Genomic DNA, 5,672 nt, shown 5'->3' on the forward strand with positions numbered 1-5,672 from the left:
TCTGGATGCAGCTGCTGTTTTGAATTTACTCTGACTGAGCAGGGATCAGCGTGACTCAGAGTCAAGATATATGAAATACAGTGTGAAGAGCTGCATGTGAATGAGCAGCAGAGCCCTGTTATCCCTATGCAGAGTGTGGCTGGGAGGGAGACAGGCCAGAGCGATGATGAGTCCATCCCCGGCGAATAAATTGGGGTTGACTTTGTGAGGGCCTTGAAGGAAGGGAAAGGGAATAGAATGAGAATGTGCCGCTGCCGCGCTGCAGGATCATATTCATGGGAGATGAGAGGCGATGGTAATGTTAGGTGAGGGACGCCGCAGAGCTTCGTGAAACCTTCGTGAGGGCGAAGGGGGCGGAGGACGACCCGGGCCGCCGGCGTCGCTGTCACGGAGGAAGGAGCTTCTTCTCATGGCAACGTCAAGCCCAGAAAACACAGTTTCATCAGCGACCCAAGAGGAGGGGACGACACAAAATAATACTGTGGGATCTTTATGCCATCATGTTATCTGCTCTAAATGCAAAACAGAAGCTCGACAAAAGACAGAAATAGCATGTAGCCCAGCGTTTGAACATTCTTAGAGAAGTCTTTTTTTCCTTGACAGCACATCACTGAAGGCTGCGCCACATTTTTATTCTTTTTTTTTTTTTTTTTTTTTTTTAAAAAGGGCAATGCCTGATTTGAATATTCATAAACAGCTCTTTCGGCAGACCTCTGTGTTTGAATGCATTAATAAAACACTGAATGTTTTTTTTAAGCGAACGCAGCAGTAAAAACAAACGTAATGAAAGTGTTCGGCTTTGTGAAGGAGGTCATTAAAATGTGAGGGAATTATGAATCCTTTCAGAGAAAAAGCTGATCATCTGATCACAGCGATGAAGTGCAGCAATTAAATTATTTAGATGTCCCACGGTGAGAAATGCTGCTAATTAGAATCAGACAACTTCAGCGTGATGAGATGCGCCAGCATCACACAGGTGCAATTGTCACTTTGTGTTGTTGAATAATGAAGGAGCTGATGGTTGTTTAAAGGGTTTGTTAAGACGTGTGCAGGAACGTCACGCTCGCTTTCTCAGAGGCCACATGTACAAGAAACAGCATCAACACCCACTGCAGTGCTTTACATCAGGCCTTCAGCAGCTGCATCATCATCAAAGTAACACAACGGAGCTGCTCCTAGGCTCCCCCTGTGTTCGGAAGGTGCAATGACATCATTGTAAATCCTTTCTCAATGATGTTATACATGTTTACACATCGAAGGATCGATGTCCACAGAAATGGTTGAGTATGTTTTAGGATACTATAAATAGGGAAACAAAAAAAAGTTAATACATCCCACCCCTCAAATGTGTCGCAGACAAAAGACAAGCATCGCAGAAGAATCGTGGAGATATCTTTTGGTAGCGGCTCTAAATCGGTGGTCTTACGTCTTCTCCTCCTCGCATGTTGACGTAAGTCGTAACCCGTGATCGCCTGCGATTCAGTTAATGGTCATCGTACAATTTGCATGGATCAAACTTGATGTCGTACCAGAGTTTATTAGATCCACGTCGCATAGTGTGTCATGCAATGGTCTTATAAGATCGCTAAAAATCGCACAGTGTAGAGAGGCAGGTAGGGGGTGGTGGGGGTACAGGCAGTGAAGCTTTGATCAGTAGTCTGAGGTTCATGTCCCCCTGGCACTGTGAGCTGTTTTGTTTTCACTCACACTAAGGTAAATATGTTAAAAACAAGGTAAGATGGGATGTAAGGATTATTGTTCACCTTAAAACACATGAATTCTTAATATTAAACACACACGTTTCTTTCTGCGAGTCGCCATTTTTGGTTACTATGGCGACTGGTCTCATTCCTATAAACACATAAAGATGCAACCAGAGAAATATGCACACATTCTGTTTTCAGGTACTGAAAGATCAACCTCATGATCTGTTTTCCCAGTGAGCACTGGCTGACATGTGCACTCCCCTTTGTGTTACATAGTGCTGATGCAGGTGCTGAGGACCTAGAGTCGCTTCTGATGATCTATACAAAAAAAAAAAATCTATACCAAAAAAAAGTGTCAGGCCACCTGAGTCCAGCTGCTCACCTTTACTCCATTTGTCCAAGGCCAAAGGTCTGCTGAGGCACAGCTTGATTGCTTCTTCAGTCTGTAGACAGCTTGACGTGTCACCTGACAGCAGTTCTCCCCATGCTCCGGCCTGGCAACAGCCTTCAAGTCAGTTCAGCACACTGCAGCTCTGCTTTTAGACTGCAACACCTGGAGCGGTTCACCAGCCTGCAAACACACAATTCTATAGGCATCAACATCTGTTGGGATCAGTGGGAGTGGAGGCAGCGCTGAGGACTCGTCTCCTGGATAGGATCCATTTTTACAGTATCTGGGTTATTTTGTGTGCATGTAAACACCACATCCAGGTTTGAGTTTAAAAAAAACATCAAGGCTCAGTTGTACATAGATGATCAGAAACCCTGATCATGCATTATACAGGAGCGCTCTATGATTTATGCAGACACACCATATGATCAAACCCAGGATACGACACAACAGTCTGCATGTACACATAAACACCATCAGTACGTTTAAATTCCAACACACTCGCTTTGATTGTTTTTTTTCTCTGTTAGAATATATTGTGTGATATATTGTTATTTGCAGCATCCTGTGACAGCTGTTTGTTTTTAGTGTTGTGAATATTGCATTAAATGTAGTTCAGGCTGCAGCTTTTTTGATGTGCAGAATCCTTTAAATTGACAAACACTTAAAAAACTAAGCAGAGGTTAAATTTCCTTAAGTTACAAAAAGATAAGTGAAGTAATTCTGTAGCTGGACAGGGTTAATCTTGACTTCTACAAGTGAACCAAACAATTATAATTGGCTTCATCTGAGCAGAGAGACTTTGTCAACCTACTGAAAAATCTGTCAGTGATACTTAAGACTTTAAGATTTATCTTGAGATAACAGGATCATTGTCAGACCTGCTAGTTTCTACTTCTTCCATTTAAAAACATTAATCTGTATTTATACAGCTCCTTTCATACAGTATCATCTGTAATCTGAGTGTTAGAAGCAATTCCATGCATATAAAGTAAAGAAAAGGTAATAAATGAGATTAAATATACCATAAAAAAAGATGAAAGTATCCACAAGTTGGTAAATGACCGGTCATAAATAGGTTTTAATTAAAAGCCAAGGTAAAGAGAAGGTCTGCCTTCCTGTGGCCCACTGGAAGCAGCGGAACTGACTTGACTGTTTACATCCTTTGTAATATCACAATTCATGCACCATAAGACGTGCTGCAGCCACTTTGAAGTCATTGTCAACAGTTAATGATCATCCTCAACAGGAAAACACAACATGAGGCCAGCTCAGTCTTTGAAAACAGAACATGTGCATGTGTTTCTCCAACGGGGACCCGCCGTGATGGTAGGTGGGGAAATAGACCACACAAAGGGAACAATTCTCGTTGCACAATGTGTGTAATATTATGGATTTGGATGTTAACCTATCCCCTTACCATGTTTTAAATGTTAAATCCATTTGTGATTCAGTCAACAGGAGGTGAAAACAAATCAGGTTGTGGTGTCAGGGGGACTCGAACCTTGGACTCCAGAGTCCCACATATTGTATTGTATGTGTGTAGCCCCACCATCCCCAACCCTACTTCCTCACCTGGACCTTTGAGGCTGTATGGGCCCCATGATTGGAAAATGTTGGGCAACACGATTAAATGTTCCATTAACAGAAACATAACATACTGTATGTAAGGAAATGCATACCTGACACACCCCTCGGGGATCAATAAAGTATCTATACATATTTTCCATTAGTATAAATGTTGTATCTGCTGGATATGTTATCAACCAAACGAGGAGTTTTTCGAAGATGATGTGTTGGATAAAATATGCAAAATAAAGTGCTACTTTGTGGAAAGCGTGCCTGGATGCTGCCTCCTCAAGGCTATATTTACATACAATGACTGCACCATTATAATAATAGAGGCTTCGCTTCCTCCATTAGTCTTTTGTCTGATCTTCTCTGAGCTACAATTTTAGGTGGAATAAGAAAAATAATAATTCAATTTACCCCATCAACGGCAATTAGAGCGCTCTGTTGATGAATCTGGGATTAAAAGGCTACGACAGGAGGTGTTCGCCCGCACATATCTGCCTTTGTCATATTTCAGAGCCTGCAGTGTTGCGCTTAATCCCGTCATGGTGCGTTTCCGAGTGTACAAGTGTGCCAGTATAGCAGAAGGGAGGAAAAAGGGGAGCACACAGCTTGTTACCCAGACACCAGGATGAGTGGCCGGCTGCACGGCGAGAAAGAGAAGCTCCCTACAGGGGAGTGATGGCGGTGTGCACATGGACAGCATGATGAATGAGGGAGGGAAGCTGCAAGAGGCCATAAATCAATATCTCCTCTGCTCTTCTCTCTTTTAAAGGTGGATACTCCCATACACATCTTCTTGTCCTGTCTTATTTTAAAGATGATGGAGGAACACCCTGAAGTAACACGCTGATATCCCTGAACAGATCCTCTGGGCAGCTGTTAGCCTTTCTGCATTCTGTTCCCTTTTGTGCACAACATCACATCGTTTCAGCAGAAGCAACCTAAACAACTGAAGTCATCGTCTGGGGCAGCGTTAGAGGACTGAACGCTCTCTGCTAAATGCATCGGTCAGACTCACTGAATGATTTATCAAATGCTTTGTAGAGCATTTTAGAGTTGTTGTGTCTCCTGAGTCTGAACCTGAGAGCCTGCATCCCATCCACCACTCACTGCTCCTCCGTACAATAACACCGCTGAACAAACACACCTTTTAGGACCTTCATTATCTATACACTGCAATAGATACATTTAGAGAGCAGGATGAAAATAACGCCCTCTGCATGTTCTCATAAAGACGCTATTAAATGCAGCTCACCTTCATCTGGATCATCCACATATGAATGTAGCATAGCGGTGGGTGTTTTTAATCTTATGCACATCATAGCAATTTAAATTAAAAGTCAAAATGACCTGCAGTGTCGTTAACCTTCCCAAACAGCGAGTGAAAGACAGAAAACAATGACTCGATTCAAAAGTAAACAAACCTGCACTCTTGAATCGAGTCTCTGGGTTAAAAGTCCTGTGTCTGTCTGGTGGATCTGTCTGTGGCCTTTGCAAGCCAGATACAGAGCTTATATTGTGAAAGGAGTATCATCTTCTGCCGTGGATCAGCGTAGCTGTAGCTGGCTATGACAAAAATGTAGCTGCAAGCGTAAGATTCTCTCTCCTTCTATCCCTTACTCCATTGCTCCCCCTCTCCTCCGCTCACTTAATAGAAAGCACCTCCCTCACCAATCAGCTGTCGCTTTCCATCCCTCTCCTGACCAATCGCAGCGTAGCACGAAATTTAAAAGTCTCCATCTCCTCTCCAGCTTTGTTCTGATTGAACCCGGCAACCCTCCTCCACCCCAAGCACCACCAGATCCACGCCAGTTCAGGCCTCCTATCTCCATCTCTCCACCACCACCAGGTCTAGACCCCGGGGGGATCTTCTGATCCAGCTGCCTCTTCTCTTGTGTTTTCCCCCCTTTTCGGATGTGGTCTTCACGACGGCGTCTAGGACGCCGATGCACATTCAAAACTTTGTACTTAATAAATCTTTTTCATTCAGTTCGCTGAGT

The sequence above is a fragment of the Parambassis ranga genome, chromosome 13 (assembly GCF_900634625.1).
Source record: "Parambassis ranga chromosome 13, fParRan2.1, whole genome shotgun sequence".
Classification (NCBI taxonomy): Eukaryota; Metazoa; Chordata; class Actinopteri; family Ambassidae; genus Parambassis; species Parambassis ranga.